Genomic DNA, 20,527 nt, shown 5'->3' with positions numbered 1-20,527 from the left:
TGGGGGTCTACAACCGGCAGAGCACCCACTGTCAGAAGAGGTGGGAGGACCTGCAGCAATGGGCGCAGAAGATCAGTGAGGCCCAGCTGGGGATGTCCTCCCAATGTGGTAGCGGTGCCCGTCGGGCACTGACCCCCTAAATGCGAAGGATCCTGGTGGTGGCGTACCCAGACCTGGATGGGCACTTTTAGGCTGCACAGCAGTCACAAGGGGGTGAGTACCCACAGCCCATACTTCAGCCTGGAAGGATGAGTGTGTGCGATAGGGCTCATGGAACTTAGAGCAGGGTTTTGACTGGTGTCCAGCTACTGTCTGCTCCCCAAAGGGTGTAGGGGTGTCCCTGTCAGGTTTCACCTAGCTCAGCTTCAATGCAATGACAGGATATCGGTGTAGGTCAGTATACTGCTCAGTAGTCAGGGCCATGGTCATGGGCCTAGTGCATGGTGCTGCCTGTTGGGTGTGTCTGCTGGGTAGGTGTATGTCTGGCTATTGTGTATCAGCATTCAACTACTTACAAGTATCTCTCCTGTTTTGTCTCCCCATCCCTGTTCTCTTTTGTATGTCTGGTACAGCATCAACATCAGGCGAGGGAGCTGAGGCACCGGCTAGTGGGGAGACAGCGGCCCACAGATCCTCAGAGGCAGAGATAATGGACGCCCAAGGGACCAGTGGGTGGGAGGGCGAGGGGACTTCCACAGAGGAGGCTACTACCACCGGTGGTAGTGACTCTGAAACCTCCTCCGATGGTGGTCCTCCGGCGGTGGCGGACACTAGTGGACAAATCACCACGTGACAACTTCCGCCACCACCCATACCATCAGTGGTGCCCTCCCTTCTGCTCCCCACCGAGTTGGCAGTGCCTGCCCACCCAGAAAGGTGGGCATCTCCTTTGCCCCAGGCACCTCCTCCCCTGCCCCAGTCAGCCCTGCTGCCCTCACAGTGGAGGCTATTGACCTCCTGAGAACCATCTCTGTAGGGCAGACAATCATCGTCAATGCCATCCAGGGGCTAGCATCAGAGGTGCAGCAGACTAATGCCTATCTGGATGGCATTCACGGTGCCGTATCTGCCCTACAGAGATCTTTTCAGGCTCTGGCCCCCTCTTGGATGGCAGCCAGTTTCCCTGGCCATTCCGTCCCCCCTCCAACCTCCTCTACCCCTTCCAGCACCCCACTCCCTTCACCCATCCAAGGTACACATTCAGACACGCAGTCATGCACTTAAACACACAAAAAACACACAAAAAACACAAGCACCACACCTCCCACTACAAGCATTCACACAGCCAACATACACCTGCACACACAACGTCCACTTCCCCCAGTGTGCCCGCCTCAATACTCTTTTTAAACAGATTATAGTTTGTGATTTGGGTTTTTGTCTATAAATAACTATAGTTCAACACCAGATTTTTTGGGGCTTTTTAATATACTATATATATATATTTTTCACCTCACACTATGCCCAAATGTTTTGCCTTCCCCCTTCCCGTTTTCAGTTTTTTTGTTTGCAATTAGGACTTTGTGCACTTTATCACTGCTAACCAGCTTTTGTTCTGTCATTTAAACATGGTAAAATGGGCTTACTGACACATTTAATTGACATTTGTTCAAGTCTCTAGTAATTTAGTACTACATGTATCCAGGGCCTAAAAATGAAATTCTGCTAGTAGACCTGCAGCACTTATTGAAATATCCCTTTAAGAAGCCCTTTACAAACTTTTCACAGGCTTGCCATTGTAATCTGTGTGTGTGCAGTTTAAAGCTGCCATTTTGACATGACAAAATAAACCTTTTGCTAGAACTAAACCTGCCTTTTCAATACAATGAATTCACACCTAGGTAATGCTCTAAACAGCCCATAGGGCATGGTGCATTGGGTATAAAAAGGTGGGCACATACTTTTAAGTTTTACATATCCTAGTAGTGAAAAACTCTCAAAATTGTTTTACACTTTAGCAATACCTACCACTCCCATATGCTAACATTGGGATACCTTTTTGCATTTAATAATTGATAACTTTTCTGTGGGAGCAGGTGGCAATGTTTGGTGTCTGAGGAATTGGAATTTAAGGCCCTCTAATGATAATGTCAGATTTTAAAGTAACAATTCTGAAAATGCCACTTTTAGAAATCTGGCATTTTCTTGTCCTAATCACCTTGGGTTTGCACCTTGTTACCTGGGTCACATAACTAGGGGTGGTTGGCCTTTGTGCCGTCTGTCCAGACAGTTTTGTAAAAGAAAGTCTGAGTGTTGGCATGATGAGCCATCTTGACTTGATGTGTCATAAGTTGAGTTCCCTTTGGAAGAAATGAAGCGGTCCAAGAACTTGTTGCCCAAACTGACAACCAAAGTTCTAGTGAACCCAACTCCTAGTGCTACAGTGACCATCAGCAATGACCAGTACTGCGAGATATGCACTTCTAGCTATAGCATCAGCAGCCCATTGTGACCACTAATGTGAAACTCCAACAATGACCATCGTTGATGCCCAATAGGATCTTTGCACTACAGAGACAATATTCCACAGCACCTGTCCTGCTCTTCATGCTACAGCACTGGCCATCTGTAACGCTATACTTGCTCATCGCAGCCTCTTCAACCATGAGTAGAACTCTTTGTGCTAGACTTTAGAAGGTCACTTTTTTTTCATTAGGACTAGCCTGATCTCTGTGTCAGGCCAGCACTCCATTGTGGTCTGTCTAAAGCTGTGACTTTCACCAGGTCTTGCACAATCAGATGACCAAGAGTGGCTCTTGGTGCTTTTAGGGGCCACTCTTACCTTAAATCTTTTAAATTGCATACCTCAAGTTCTACTGATAGGATTTTTGTCAGTTTGGAGCCAAGTAACTTACTACATTTTACTATATTATAGGTGTGGGATTTTTGTCCCATTTCCTTCACTTTGTTACTGTTTAAGTGCAGCATAAATACTTTACACATTGCCTCTAAGTTAACCTGACTGTTTTTGTTCCAAGCTACCAAAGGGTTAAGTACAGGTTATTTCAGTGACTTTTTTTGGCTCATCCTGACAAGGATTGTGGCTGTTTCTTGAGTAGGGTTTCACCCTCTTAACAAACAACCCAATTTCTCAGAACAGGTTTCGATCCTCCTCATTTATATTATAATTACTATTGTATTTCACAATAACAAATCTGTTAATTTGAGTTAATGATTTTATTTGAACCTTGTCATGTAGGATAGTATAATTTATTTCGAGTTTCACTGAAGGTCAACTCAACCATCATCACCTTATGCTGAGTGTAATAGACTGCTCCCTATACAATGAATGGACTTTTTAATGTGGGCCGGAACACACATTTGAAATATGGTAATAGTGAATTTGCCTTTCTGAGTGGTGTCTTCTGATAACACTGCCATTTAGTGCCAAAGTTCCCAAAGTCTTTTCCTGAAACAGTAGCTTTGCCAACACCCGATTGATTACATATCTTTCTAGGAAGGTAATTTTAAGTTGGTTCACGAAAGAGTGAATTCCTGTTAAATGTCATATGTGGCCTGCAGTGTGTATTTACACTTACCAGCATATATATTACTAAAGAGCATGGCTTCAGATATCATCATTGCTTTCTGGCTGGAGTGCAGTTAGTGTAAAAGCAATTCACTGTTATATTGCAAGGAAATGAGTTTTGTTAGAGAAGGAAAGCCTACTCTTACATATAAACAAAGTCCCTTTCAAAGTAAACATTGTAAATCTACAGGGGTGGATGCTTACCATACAAAAGTGAGGTATGGTAGATCTCAAGGAGAAGTATGTCTCCCAAAGTGAATAGCACAAAGAACTATATTCTCCTGTGTAGGTAAGACTGCATTGTCACAAGCAAGGGTAAATAAAGTGAGTGGAAGTGCTCTTTGTCTTAGAGCAACCTGATTTAAAACGTGGGTCTAGGAGCAGCAGGAATGGAGTCGAGGTAATAGTGGATACTTACAAGGGATTACACATTGTGGAGGGGTTTATGGACAATTAGCAAACACAAATAACTGCTTTAGCAGCTACGTCTTTTGAAATGGAGATTACAAATTAAGATCTCACTAACAGAAACAATGCATACCCAGAGGCACCATAGATCTTCTGTCTACACTCCTTGAAGGAGGGAAACACATTTCACAACTTGCAGAGGTGGGGCAACATCACCTTAATAGAGAAGTGGCTAAAATAAAGGCTAAGACTTCTGCAGTCAGAAAAAAAAACTTGGGCCATTTTAAATGTTGAATTCTGGAAGGGTTTGCAGTAAACCAAGAAAGCAAGAGCTGTGAAAGAGAATTGATTTGTATGTCAGGATATTTTCCAGAATTGAGTGTTGGGAACTTTCTAATCACCGGCTAGTACACAGAGTAAGAATGACACCTAACCACTACTTCTTCAGACTATTTCAGTAGCTAGGAAGTAAGCTCTGAAGAACAGGTACTCTGCCTCACTTCTTGAAGGAAGAAAACTCAAGGACTTCTGAACTGCGCTGCCACCCAACTACTTGAACGGCTCTCGAAAGACCAAGTAGTTGGTCTCCTGTTGCTACTACTGGGAGGCAACAGGTCAAAGGACTTCCTGACTCAAAGAGCCCTAGGTGATCACTGTGGGCTTGACCTTGACAACGTCCTGTTTTAAAGAGACCTGATGCCTATCATGGAGAACCAAGGGCTGCAGTAGTGACCAGGAGGAATTTTCTGAGTAACAAGTGTAATTTTTTCCACCATCAGAAAGCTGGAACAAGGTGCTCAGGCTTCCCCACAGAACAGTTTTTAACCACAAAGAAAAAGGCTTCAATTAGACCTCATGGTGAAGTTGCATGACCCCATGCAAAAGTAGTACAGGCTCTTCTTGAGCAGGAAACATGTTAATTAGATGACTGAGTTGAATGCTAGCTTAGGCATGGGGCTACCGTATAATGATGCCCTGATGTTTGTAAAGTTCACAAAATCCATTGATTCCCTAGAATGGGCCACTTTATTCAGTAGGCTAATGAAAATGGGTTTTCAGTCAGTGCTTCCTATCTTTGGCCAAGATTCTGTACATCCAACCAGTGGCACACAGTTTCAGATCAATGGGTGTCTCTCCTCCCCATATGTAATAAGCCTAGGAACCAGGCAGGGCTACCCACTGCCCCACTCCTCTTTGCCTTCTCTATGGAGCCTCTGGTGGCAAGGATATGCAAGTGAGGTGTTTTCGGGGGCAGAGTGGACTAGAGAACCACATAGCTTTATATGTGGGTGATGTGCTCCTGTTCATGGATCACCCAAATGATACATGACTTTGATTTTACCACATGTAGAGACTCTTCCGTGAGGCCTCAGGCACCCGGGTTAACTGACCTAAATCACCTTGTTCTGGTTAGGGATGGGTCTTAGACTGTAAACTAGCAATCCTAGCTTTAAATGTGCCAACCCCTCTTTAAATAGCTGGGTATGGAGGTGGCTAGGTTATCAGTCTTGGTCTGTATGCTGAATCTCTTTTTGCTAGTCACCTGCCTAGATGGAACAAACTACTACTCAATTATCTGGGCAGTATTGCTGTGTTTACCAAACCAGTCCTTCTGCATTTTTTATGTATGTTGAAAAATGTTCCTCTGTTGACAACCAAGAGCTGGTTTCATGGACGCCATTTAGGGGTAAACAGGGGTCACTGCTAAGATCTCTGGCTTCCCTTTTTTACCTCTAGAATTGCCTTCAGGACCACTGGTCTTCTAAGTGGCAAAATCAGAGCCAGGAACACAGTACAGTAGAGGCTCGTCCTTATGGACATTAGATGGGGATCACTTTTGTTGTTTTCCGTCAATTTTTTTTCTTACACTAATAGTGAATATCCTATTATTCACTACTAGTGTAATACAGAATGTATTATATATGATCTTCGCCGGCAGAGAGGTAAGTAAAAAATGCTTTAAAATTTTTGTTGTGTGCGTATTTGCAGGCGCAAGTATTTATGTGAGAGTGAATGTGTGTGTATATGTGAATGTGTGTACGTGTATGTATCTGTCTGTGAGTGAAAGTAAAGGATGAATAGCATGTGATGTCACTTCCACTACTCCTGGCATTTTGGTGAATTGATGTTCATGGCTGGTTTACTAAAGTATGTTCTAATTGTCACTCCCTTATATGGGGAAACTGGCCACTGTTCATAGCCTTTGACAAGTGTTACCAGTCCACACATGATGGTGTAATGGGTATGACAGACCTTCAATTACAATTATACTATGGACATATATTAGTCATTATCAACTGGCTGCACAGGAGCGACAATCTGTCATTACGATATGAAATCCTCCTCATGGGTGCCAGAAATGTTTATGACATCCCACCCTCCTGTACACTTCCACATATCACAAATTCTGTTGTCTCGTTCTGGAGCTCAGTGCTCCGGTGGATCCAGCAAACAAGGAGCCCACACTGGAGTCCCCTGTCTAGCAAGGCAGATCACTCTTGAACAGTGCCCAATTGTCCAGGTTTGAGCAATGGGACATCATAGACATATCCCAACTGGAGACATCTAGCAAGGCACACACATGAAGGACTTTGGAACTCTGCAGGTGGACTTTGATCTGCATAAGTTTCAGTTCTACAAGTATCTGCAGCTCCATCATGCATTTTCAAACTACTGCCATGACTTGGAGTGACCCCCTGTTTTCAGCCTCCTTGAATCCAAGGTCCCATTGAGTCTAGCGGTATTTCGAGATTATATAAATTATTAGTGATAATACTTCAGACATGTTTAAAGGACTAAAGGATCACTGAGAGGCCTGGGTGGGCACTGTATGAATCTGAACTGCTCCTCTGTAACAAGAAGCATTATGAACTTTCACCAGAATGGAAGGCAAAAGGATAAAATATTAAGCAGTGAAATATTTACCATAAAACAAGGTGTGAAAGTTGATCAGCAGCCTTTAAATATGACAAACTACTTCAGAGCCCACAGCCTACTTCATTTACCTATTGAGGGGCATATATCACAGCCCTCAGTAACCATCATGAATTTGGCTGCAAAGAAGGGACACGTATTCACTCCAAGAGTGATGTGGCTACATTGTCTACCGCAGGACCACAAGACCTGACTTCTAATCCCTATCTTGTCCTGTATGTAACCAAATGTGATCATCGCCAATCACAATATTCTTCTGTGCCTCATTTCTCTTTGCAGATTATATTGAGATTAATCACAAAGGCAAAACACCAGTATTCAGGATTTGTTGTGAAAGAGTAGCTTTTCACTTTAGTATACAGCATTCTCATTTCATACAAGTAGCCAGCCAGGCCTCATCTCCCTGCTTCTCCTGCCTTTAAGTAGGCTTGGACAGAATTTCAATTACGCCACAGTATTCAGAATTATTTTAGTATTTCTACATTTCTTGTTCATGCGAATTACTGATAATAAGGCAACTACTGTTGTTCCTGAAATTAAGAATAATTTGGGGTAAAACAATCCTACAGCGAGAGCATCCACTCGCCATTTGTATTCTGCTGCATTTAGTGCAAGAGTGAATTTTGCACTAAGAAAATAGCACTAAATGATGGGAATAAATTGGGGCAAAATCCTAACTCAAGAGCACATTTAGCGAGTGTGAGTGGCATTTCACATTCGATATGTGGGTTTTGTTGCAGCAGCTCTATTTCTTAGCACAAAATGCATCCTTGGGTCCATTTTGGATGCAAGGAGATATTTTCCTGCAAGGAATAGTGTTGAATGCAGAGTTACTCTTCTCCCATAATTCCACATAATCTCAGGGAATTTTCAGGTATTCTGTGTGATTACGCCACATAGAATTACACAAGTTACACCCACCCCCATCTTTAAGGCACAACAAGTCCTTCTTGCTCAGCTGGCAGATGTGTGTGTGTGTATGTACGTTTGTGTGTGTGGTGTGGCATTTGCAGTGATTATGGATTCTTGATATTCCATTCCCAGCCTCTGGATGGAAGCCTGAGCCCAATGTAGTATATCAGTGCATAAAGAGTATCCATAGAATTAAAATCACAAATCTAGAAAAAATATTGTAAATGAGTTGCAAACTAATTTAACCAACATTAAAATAAGGGCCTCATTTACAAGAATCTGACACATTGGCTCCAATGCGTCAGATTTCTTGCATTGCCCTGCGTCCCCCCTAACAGCACCATGGTAGCTCTGTATTTACTATACAGAGCTCTATGGTGCACATTCTCAAAAGATGCGTCAGAAATTCTGACGCATCTGTGGTGCACAAATGACACATTGCTGGACTAGCATAAAAAAATGACGCTACTCCAGTAATGCATGGAAGGCTCCTATTTTAAAAAGACCTGCATCAGTTGAATGCTTGCTCTGAGCAGGCATTACTTTTTTGATGCAGTGAAGGCGCAGAACGATGCAGTGAAATCTTGTAGATTTCACTGCACCAGTTCTGCATGCCTTTTAATGGGGTGGCAAGGGGTGCCTACCTTGCAAACATTATACCTGGTGCAGGCATAATATGACTCAAGACTTTACAAACTGTGCAAGCATAATGTGGCACAAGGCTTTACAAACATTGCACCACTTTGTAAATGTGGCACACTGTAGGGGACTGCTTTGCACCAGTGCTCCGTCAAAATAAATTATGTAACGGTGGCCCAAGTGGCTGGTAAATAGGCTCCTAAATCTTCAGTAATGAGTCTATACCCAGCACTCTGTTTTTTGTAAGGCAGCAAGCACAGACCAAATGAAAGTGGAGCTTTAGCCCCACTTGTCTAAAAAAATAATGATGTGCCACTGAAGAATGATGTATAGCAGTGAAATTATATGCCTTAACAATTGTCATTATCACATACTACACAGCAATAAGAACAAAACAAAACAGAAGTAATTCACTATTAGCTCTTTTAGAGGAAATTAATAAGCGTGGTTAGCAAAAATATTACGCGTCTGTGATACAATGAATACCCTGTCTGTGGGTGGCATTATTGATGGTGCTACAGATTACATCATAAGGGATGGACCCACAGCCCAATACAAAGATTTAATACCCACATGCATACATCAACACTCTTGTTATGTCACCCCTGTGCAGCTTGAATGTTGTCAGTAGTGCGTTTTCCCTAAATCTGTAGGTTTTATGGGATCTTGGATGGGTCCTGGGATGTAACTCTCATGTGGAAGCTGACAATTGCGAAACCAGCATAAAATGGAATTTTCTTATCAGTTTTATGGTCAAATTCACAAGCTTGTCAGATTTCCATGAAAGACTGATTTACCTTTTTAGTTTCATTGCCTGTTGGTCTTTATTTCTTGAAGGTAGTCTCTTGAGTTATGTCTGAGAATGTTAGATAATTGTTACCTAAGTAACCGGATCCAACTGTGCCTCCATATATACTATTAAGTGTTATATATTATCTGCACAGGTTTATAGGTCACTGTGCATGTGCATTGTGTTTTAAGCTGTGTGTGTGTGTAGGTGTGTGTGTGTGGAGCCATTGCAATAAAGTACACAGTCACTTTAAATAGCCCAGACTGATTGACTTGCCAATGCTTCTTAAAAGAGTAGGTGTCAAGATTTCTAATGTGAACAGAGAGAATAACAATGTAATTCCTATATTTCAGTCCTCTAACAAAGTTCAACCAAATTCATTTGTGTACAATGTAACTTACAGTACATTGGATATATTATTCAAGTGAAAATGGGGTGTGGAGTTTGTGCCTAAAAGTTAAATAATAATACATTTGAAGTTAAAAAGTTCTTACGCGTGTATAATGTAGTCATAATTCATTGTAGACTACGCTGAAATATTGCCAAGCAACCACCGCTTATGAGCTGTGGTGTCTGCAACTCATGGACTGGCTGGTAGAGTAACAGAGTAACTGCAAAGTAGACAATGTAATTTCTTTGCAAACTAGCAAATGCTCCCATTGCACCTTATCACAGGTGCGGTTCAAGGTCACGACATAGCTCCAGCTCCTTCGGCGAAAACTCAGGAAGGAAAACCTCCTAAGTGTCTGAAAACAATGGGTAACACATCCAGTTTACACTGATTGTGACACTATAGCAATGAACTTATAACAGGTCTGTCTTTCTACTCATTAATTATAAATACCACTCTTCAGAAGACGGCTCTCCTTTTGTGTTAATCAGCAAAGAACAGTAGCTTAGCTTTTCTGATCAGTGGAGAAAGTTCTTTGACTTTGAAAATACTAACTTCATGAAGTATAGAAAGCTGGCAAGTGTAAAGAAATGGCAACCATGCAAAATGTTGGCATTTGCAGGGGAAAAGCTTTGAAAAATCAACTTCCTTGACAGAAGACGTACCTACAGAAACGATTGAAAGGATTTAAAAAAAAAACAGCTTGAGCTAAAGGCCCTCATGGAGAAATCTCCTAGAACATTGCAGAAATGGCATGCTCCATACTTTTACATTGGGCAGCTTTTTTGCTATATTTTAAATTCATTTCAGAATTACAGAGAAAAACAGTTGTAAGCAGTGTTGTGCAGGGTATATATCAAACACTCTGACAAAACCCTGACGCGCACGGCACGGGTTTATTCGCTCCACAAATACTTGAGGCTTATCATGGCCATCATTTGCCTATACTATTTGATTTCTCCCAAGGACTCATGACTACCAGCAGCTTGATCTATGTACCTTTCGTGTTTACATATAATGTTTTATATACATCTGAAGCCTTGACAAAGTCTTGAAGACGAAACACGTTTTGGCTGTTTTGCTGTATGGACTTATTGTTACATTCGAACATCCTATTGCAACTTTGACCATTCATCACCATCTGGCTGCCCTGGACACATGGTCATTTTGTACAACGCAGTCTTTTGATTGAGATTTCTACTTTCTACCTGCACTTATAATAAATATCTAACCAGTCTGTTTTGCTGTATGGACTTATTGTTACATTCGAACATCCTATTGTAACTTTGACCATTTATCACCATCTGGCTGCTCTGGACACATGGTCATTTTGTACAACACGGTCTTTTGATTGAGATTTCTACTTTCTACCTGCACTTATAATAAATATCTACACATCATCTTCCAAGAACAAACTTTCTATTTATTCTTGAACATTATCAGGATCAGGATTCATGTTATTGGTGTGCCCTGGCCACTCTTCTTTCAATATTTAGGCAACCACCCACTCTTCAGTGTGTGGCCCTCCGACACCTGTGGTGGCAGGTGTTAGGGCTAGCCTGGCACCCAACACCATATTGTTTAAATTTTATGACTTCGCTCGGATTTCACTATTGACATACGCTTTGCAGATGTGCAAGCACACTCTGGCATCCGCCACCTTCTTCACCTGACTTATTATTGCAAATCTGCCATGGAAGCAACATTTGAGGAAACCTTAGAAAATGAGAACAGATTTAGTGGCACCATCAGTTAATTTCTGGGTATGCATTGTGCTGTATTGAATACTGTTTTGTGAACTGATTACCGGAAATGTTTCTACTCTGCACCATTAACGGCCTGCACTACATGACCAGCTACGGTAGGTGAATTGCCAAAGTTTCATAGTTTTTCAAAATTTAAAACCTGTGCCCTCTGCCTAATTGTGCAGACCTAATTAAAATCTACCTCATTCTTTTTAACACCAACCTGCAATTTATGAACAGTCCTATGCAGACCTATGCAATTTTATATTACTGAGTAGAGAACAAAACGGCATGATTTACAAACTGAAATTTATAGTAAATGTGTTAGTACTACTCATCACATACCACAAAATTTCAAATGTTATAGTTACTTGAGATAGCTCTAACTGTAACAGGTACATTTCTATTACCCTCATTAGGTAACATATATATATATATATATATATATAAATATATATATATATAGTATATATATACATATTCACTGAAAAAATAAAGGTTACAGGGATGTTATAGTTGCATTCTGAATGTACTTGTATACAACCATAGAAATTAAGCAGTTATGGTTAGAGTTATTTCAAGTAACTATAACTCACGCCCTAAGGTAACTATAACTTGTGCACTTGCCATGCACAGTTTTCCTATCAAAAACGTAATTTGCACATGTTGCAGTGATATCAAAGATGCCATACAAGATCTCATCAATGACATAATATGTGAAGTAATTAGCTGTGCATGGCGAAGGCGTGAGTTAGGGCGCAAGGGATAGTTACTTGAAAGAACTCTGACTATTTCTGCTGAATTTCTATTGTTTTGTAGGAGTAAATGCAAAACCTCACTATAATGTCCGTGTAACCTTTGTTTTTTCTGTGAATTTTTATGTTTTTTTAACATAAAGTAATTTTAATTACTATAAGTTATTCCCACTCTGCCATTCATGGCCCTTGGCCGTGCGCAGAGGGGGTCGGTCGCAAGGCCTGGCCTTGCAGCCAGACCATGTAACCAAGCCCTTATAATCACACACCCCGTGCCACACATGTCCTTTGGTCATGCGCAGATTGGCCACAGGGCCTGACTCTGCCTGTGGATGTTTGTGTGGGTGCGTGAGTGTCTGAGTGGGTCTGAAAGTTGGTGTGTGAGTCTGCGAGTGGGTCTGAGTGGGGGTATCAGTGTCTGAGTGGGTGTGTGGGTGGGCACCTGTGGCTGTGAGCTCATGTATGATTGAATGAATTAGTGTATGACTGAGTCTGTAGCTTTTCTTTAAAATGTTTCCATAATCACGAATATTTTGTGAATAATTCACAGAAATTTGCAAAAACTTGTGAATTTTCACGAATATCACATGATGTGATGCAAAAATAAAATTAAACCTGTAATTTTCCCCTAAAACACTTCCCTTGGGTCATGGTGCCTTCACTCTGACCCCTTATGCCACTTTCGATTTGAATTTTCACCCGCTGGGACCATGACCCGTGAAATAAAATGGTGGTCACAACTTTCTAGTCTGGTTGCCGTCAGCCTATTGCAACACTTCTTTTTGCACACGTATTTGCACAAATTCACAAATGTTTGCGAATGTTTGCAAAAGAATCACAAAAAGTTCACAGCCAGAGATAAACAAATGTATTTGCCCTTAAATACCTCCTAAACTACTGAACAGATATACATCTAATACCAAAAACCTCAGTCTGCATACCAGCAACTAGCGTTCTGACAAATTTGGTGTAATTCCGTCTACTGGTTCGGGCTGTAGATGTGTTGACAGGTCCTATAGGAATTAATATGGGAAACACAACTTTTTTTGCACCCCCTTTTTCTCAGCCCCTGCTTGACAGATCACCCCAAAGCTTCCCATGCGCAACAAGAATCACCGGCCCATTTTTTGGTAAATATTTCATGAAGATTCGTCAAATGATGCCAATGATATAGGCAATTCAAAAACGCTTTTTCGATGGAAACATGGTCCTAACTATAACTACCTAGTGGTGACCACCACTAGGTCTTATATATATTGGACCCGCCAATGAGAAATATGATGAGAGTTTTTCAATGAACCAGTAATTGTGTCTGACTTTGTATGCATTTGAAAGCACGGAAGAAAGCATAACGCTGAAACGAATCTGCTGTGAATTACTATTAATAAACTATACCCTGTGAGTGCTCCAGAACTTGTGTGGAGAGTGGAACAGGTGAGTCCTACCCTCATTAATCAAGGAAGCACCCATCTTGAAGTTCACTGGTTGCATTGTGGAGATTTGGAAAATGCATATACATATATATTTACATATATCCTTAATGGGCCCCTAGGATCAGTACATATATTATATATATATATATATATCGAACACAGGGAACTATGGACCTCTACCCGGGGCCTTGGTGCACCAACTCTGTAATCCTGCAACAGAACATGAGTCGTTAGTGGATCAATAGCAGATCCAGTGTCAGTACCTGGGCAACATTTAATCTGTGGAGTACTGATCCTAGGGGCTCATTAAAGAGAAAAAACACTGAGAACTTTCTCTTCAACAACATGATGCTGGTAGAGCCACAGAGAGCCACTGAGAAACACTGAGCCACACTGAATCATGCTAATCCTTCCGGTGTTTAAAACACAAAACTGCTTCCTGAATAGCCTGTCTCTAGCCTTGAGACCTGTGAGACGTCCCTCACCTTCATGAAGAGAACCCTCTGGTGAATGCAGTGTACCTGACTCCAGGTAACATTTTGCCATTTCTGTTATTGGGGGACTGAGCGGCTGAGGCCCCTGCGGAGTACCTGTGCAGTATCTGGGGGTGAAATACCGGGTGAAGTGCCTAGGGAATACCTGTGGAGTATCTACAGAGTACCTGTGGTGTACATGACGAGGTGTGGCCCTTCAGTAGCAGTCCAACCCTGCTGCATACACGTACACTGGAGCATTAGCGCACTGTAGTACTCATAGCTCCCGAACCTACCCTGCCTATTCTGTCTCTCAAGCGTTTCAGTGGCAGCCTGACCCAGCCATCTCTAACACTGTCTTTCAAGGGTTTTAAATGTTCTGCACAAACAAAGTGCCTGACTAACTCCAGGCACCATCCTCTGATCTCTCAGTGCCTGACTGCTTGCAGTTTCCCTGCTCTACTAATCAATTCAAATTAATGACTTTGTTAGACAACACCCTAGTGTCTTGAATGGAGTTTCTCTGGTTGATCCCTCACACAGGCTTTAAACTGCAGTTCAAGCAAGTTACTACTGTTGCCTATTAGGTCACCTACTTCTTTGCCAATCCTACTGCTTTTATAGCATGTTTTGGCATGCTTTGTCATCCTTGTTTAGCAGCAGCAGCCTCTCGTGGTCCTGGAACCCACAGTATGAGCAATTGTCTTATTCAACACCCTAGATTCTTGAATGGAGGCATCCCTGAGTGGCCCGGGTTGACCACTTACTACTGCTGTACATTGGGCTGTGTCCCTTGTAAGGGCTGTATACCTATGAAGCTACATACTATTATATACCTTTAATGAAAATCTCAGACTCACCCTTTGTGCTATTGTGACATGTTTTGTAAACCTTGTTTAGCAGCAGCTAGCAGCACTAGTTAAAACTCTTTGAGAATCCATTGTAGTGTAGCCCCACAAGCCATAATTAAGTCACGCCTACACTCTCATTGGTGTGAAATGCTCAATCTAGTCGCCTAGTACATCTACAAGATTTTGTAATTCTTGTGTATGCATACCAATTATAGTTCGTAGTTTGTTCAAAATATGTTTCCTTTACATGTTCCAGCTGGGCTATGTTCCTCATCTATTTATCTTACTCTTCGATGGGCTGGGCCCAAGTCCCCCTCTTGCTTCTTGTGCGCAATACCCATCGCCCTGTATCCCACACCTCTTCTACTAGAGACCTTCCCCTTCCTGTGGGGACCTTTTGTATTACAATACTCTATGGTTTTCCATTTTCTCTCCATCTTTTCTCTTTCTTGGTTGTGTTTCCCTCACCTACCCTGAGACATGTCAGCATGTAGTTCCCTCTTACCCTTCTACAAATAGTGGCCTCTCTCCAAGACACATTCACTAGAAGTTTCCCTCCCTCACTGACCAACATACCCCAACACTCAAGATTGTTTTGATTAACACCAAGGATTCCTGTGAAATGCAGGAAATTATCTGAATTCTGCCAATCTCTTAAAAACAACCTTTTTTTTTTTTTAAAGGAAATGAGGATTAGCTACATATTAGCACTGTTCCTGAGCGCTGGTTGGGTTTCCAATATTGACTCCTCTGTGGCAATTTCTAAACAGAACGGTGTAATCACTTTGATCTCTGAAAATTTTGGTCTTTTGATCATTATTTGAAAAACTGGATGATGGTGGCAGATGGCTGATTACACACCTCCAGAATGATACTATGGAGTACTATGCAGTAAATATCTATGTTCCCCACTCCGCTGACTATCTCAAATTTTGGGACAACTTATCTGCAAAACTCTCACTTCCCTCCCCCAGTGCCCGGATCATCCTAGGTGGTGACTTCAACCTGCCAATGGTGCCATCCTAAACCGAAATGTGGCCTTATGACATTTGACCCCAAAAGCCCACAAAGCAATGCATTCCCTATGTGCAGCCCTCCAACTAACCAAAGTCTGTAGATTGCATAAACCCTCAGTAAGTGACTTTACCCCTTTCTCCCCACCACACAATATCTTCTCACAAATAGATTATCTTCTGGACAACCCTTCTCTATTTCATCATACATCTTCCACATTCATAGAACCCATCACAATTTTAGACCATGCTGCATTCTCAGTTACACTACAGATCCTCCCCTTTAAATTAAAGGGGCAAATGTGGTCTATGAGCACAGAGGTTGTTGATGATGATGACACTACACAAAGAACTATCCCAATTTATACAGGAAAAAAAGACTCAACATACGTACCGATAATATTGTGGCATACACTGAAATGTTTTTTCAGCGGTCAAGTCATAAGTTGCTTGTCCAGGAAAAATAAAGTAATTGAAGCATCCCTAGTTAAATTAACTTCAAAGATCAACGGCAAGGTAATAGCAAATAGGCAAAGTAATGACCCTACAGACTTGGCACATTTAAACAATCCAAATGTGAATACAAATCCATTATCAGTAAACGTGCCCATCTATGGACACATGTCAAAAAGAACAAAAAATAGTTTTTACTAAATACGGCCGGTAGATCACTAGCAGCATACTTGAGGTTTAAGCGTAATTCCAATCTCTTCCAGAGTATCAGAGATGAACAGAAAAAATTACAAACATTGATGAATTAAATACTAAAGTAATCCAAAACTTTTATACCAAACTATACACCCTCACCATTAATACATCAAAGGATGCCTGAGACACAAGTTCAGCCTTATTGTCAGTGTATAAATCTCTGGCATCCAACATACACAAATCTTACTCCCTATCACTATGGAATAATAAGCTTCAGATCACCAACTCAATGACAATAGGTCCATGATGTGTGGTCAATGGCATCTCCTTCGTATCGGACTCTGAACCACTGACATTCACAGCTCTACAGAGTAAACATGATCTCTTAAATATGGATTTCTATGACCTCCTACAGACCACAGCGAAAGTGACTAAACTAGGTCCACTTTAGAAACCGACTCTCCTCAGAAAGATACAACTTAAACATTCGGGTAGTCATTCTGCATCCAAGTTCTATAAGTTACTCAATGAAACGAATCCACATTGTAACCCTCCACTACTAAACAAATGGTCATCATACTTTTCCTCTAAAGATTCCACACCTCTTAGCAGGGAGGCTTGGTTGAAAATCTGCTCACGACAACTCCAAATCAAAGTGCTCCCCTCACTAATGCAAACAAAGTGGCATATTTAGGACCTCTGTGCTCTGCCAAATCATCACTTTTTTATGCTACAGTGAGACAGACTAAAAAATCACATCTATGAGGCCATGCAAAGCCACTTTGCATGGATTTGTTCGACCACATAGATATGGAGTAAGGCAAGGCAGGGCAAATTGCTGCATGCCTTACTGTGCACTAAGGAGGCATTCCATGGGCCTTGCAGTGGATTTTCCCATGCAACTGACATGGGTTTTGACACATTCCCAGATTTACAAGGACCTGTAAACCTGGGAATGCATCAAAACCTTAGGCCTACCTAGGACAGACATAGCTAGGAGAACTATTTGTATTTCTCCTTGTTTTTAACTCTTTCCTCGTGTGCTGCATTCTGCGGCACACATAGAAAGAGAAAAATACCTCCATGGATTGTTTCTGTGCAGGAAAGTGCTCCTTCCTGCAAAAAACAATCCTGCTGACAACACAGCAGGACCATGCACAATGGTGCAAGGGTACCTGCATTGACTCTAGGCTGCCAAAATAGCACCAGTATATGCGGAAAGGACAGGAATGCCCTGTATTGTATAAATACAGTGCATTCCTGCCCTTTCACTTTGGTGTAGGGCAGAGCAACACAGTGACTTCCTGTGCTACCCTCCATCAAATCACTGTAATTATAGCCCAAAGTTCTTTGCTGCCCAGTTCCTCTACTGAACAGCCACTACAATCTTTAGATGACAAATTAAAGACACCGACACCTGCTGTGCTTTTAACTCAGCTCCTGGCGATGCTGAACAAATGTTTTTTTTGCCCCTGCCTGTCTTCCTTCTAGTCAGACATCTCCTTTTAAATGCACAAAATGTTCAAAATCAACATCCCTCTAGACTTTCTATTGATTATCCTTTGTCCACACTCAGCAGCGCTACCAATAAAACTCCCAAATTCAGACTTTGCTTTACTAGATCTACTGCTCATCACTGCCCTTAAGGAAATTCTGATTGACTGGAAATCCATTAATATCGATTATTATAATACATGGTGGGCATGGGTCACTTATCTAAGAAGTACATATGTATCCAAATCTCTTAACAAAGGCAACCCCTATACATCGCAGCATATATGAGAAATATTAGACATCTTTGTTCACCACTTCACTACATAATAAGTTAACTCTTAGATGCTGTCTCACTGCCATGCACTAAAGTTGTGACATTGGCAATGGCAGTTTACTATTAACACACATGAGTTCCCGAAACTCATTCCCCCCTCTACTCTTCTTAACTTTCTTACTTCATTTCAGTGTTTTTGTTTCTAATTGTGTCTTCTATGTCGATTAACCAGAAGTCAACCAAAGACCTAATGTCCTCCAGGAATAGACCACTCCCAATTGTCTTAAGAAATATAATTCCATTGCCCAATGTTTAACCCCCTCCCATTAACTCAACTTGATTTGTATTTGACCCCCTGACATTCCCAATATCATCATTGATGCATTTTTCCTGATTACTGTGCTCCTATCCTCTCTACGACTATGCATGTATCAAAATGTTGTGTTATTTTGCTTTAATTTGCTTTACTTAAAAATGCTAATACAATATTTAGAAAAAAAGGCATGATGCTGATTCCCAGACAATGTCAAAATACAGATTAGATTAAATTCAAGCTGTAACTTTTGACTGAAAAGAGTTGCAATGTATTCAGGAATCTATTATTCATATTTAATAAAAGTCCAAGTCATTGATAAAGTTTATTTTTTTAATAACTATTGAGGGAAAATAACTTTTATTATGTTATGTTTTCCCTGCCTAAAGCTCATGAAGGCTAATTTGTGTTATCCTGCTATTAGCTGTCAAGTCAGTATTTGACTTTAATGCAGTGTGAAAATTGGTCCTACTGTAGAAGAATGACTTAGGGCTGCTGACAGGATGGGCTGAGTGTAGGGCATGCGATCCCCATCAGCTCAGACCGGACAGTTTAATGGAACCATAAACTTAACCAACTTGAAAATGACAGAGGTAAAGCCTACCCAGTCACAGTTTGGTGTATGGGTAGACCTGAAGAGGGGAAAACTATTATTTCTGAAGTACACCCTAGACAGGTTGGCTCTGATCCCAGAAGAAAGGATGCTACCCCTAAAATCAGTTTTGAGTGAACACAAGGAAGGAGACTGCTCATTACCCTAAACACGCTCCTGACTGGCACAAAAGCTCTCTCCAAAGGCAGAAGGCCTGTGACTTCTTGGAATTTATACAAGAGGTGCTGAAAACGTGGAGAGGGTTGTCCCAGGAACCTTTTTCTCATTGGATAAGGAGTGTCCAGGAGTCACCACCACTCACTGGCCAGTGCAAACCATAAATGTGGCACCCCAATGAACACTTTGTGGACCTGCCAAAGATCAGAAGAGGTCTAAACCTGCTGTTTGTGACCTGAGAGGAGCACTTGACCTGCTCCTTCTTGTGCCCAAAACAAAGAAGTGGACTTCAAGGGTCAGTCAGCTGACTATCTATGTAAACAGAGACACAACAAAGCTGCAAGAGGTGTTTTTCTTGAAGCAACTAGTTGACCAGTATAATATGGATTGATCCTAGCTGGTGGCCTTTGCTGGAATGAATCATAGTTCCTAAATTTGTAACCCAGAGGTCCTGGGATCCTCAGAAGTGACCCAGAGGAGTTGCTCAAAAGCTGGGAATTTTAAAATGTTTGGTCTTCCAAGACCTCCAGTGTCATCAAGTGGGACCTTGTGGCAAGGGTGTTACATTTTGATGCAACTTCATTAAAAATAATGATGTTGGAAGGTAAATTCTTTGACTGGGATGAACCCACATGGTGTAACCATCTGAAGTCCTAGGCAGTTGGGCTGAAATCACCTCGAGGTCCCGGCCTACCATGCACGATACTCTATCATTTTGTGCTTACTATTTTTAGGACTTTTTAAGCTTGAGCATTTACGAATTCATACTTCCATTTCCCTGTGTTTGATTCTAGTCTCTATCTTGTTTAGTTTGTGAGGCAATTTTTACAGTTTGGTGTTTGACTTTATTACTGTTTGGTTACTACATCAATGTTTTATACATTGCCCTGAGCTACGCCTGTCTTTAATTTAGTAACTTTGGGGTTAACCCTGGCAAGTTAATGTTATTACTCCTTGGGGAAGACAATCACCCACCCCAAATAATAATTCACGTTCTTATCCAGTTATAATACATAACCTATTGGTTACATAGGTATGTGCAGCAGGCAATTCAACCATCTTGAGCTACCTTCCGTCCCCAGAGTCCTGTGCATTATGTGCAAACTACGAAGGGTTTGTGATCTGCAGATTATACACAGGACTTAGCAGTGGTCAA

The sequence above is a fragment of the Pleurodeles waltl genome, chromosome 2_2 (genome assembly GCF_031143425.1).
Source record: "Pleurodeles waltl isolate 20211129_DDA chromosome 2_2, aPleWal1.hap1.20221129, whole genome shotgun sequence".
Lineage (NCBI taxonomy): Eukaryota > Metazoa > Chordata > Amphibia > Caudata > Salamandridae > Pleurodeles > Pleurodeles waltl.
This window is presented reverse-complemented; position numbering follows the sequence as displayed.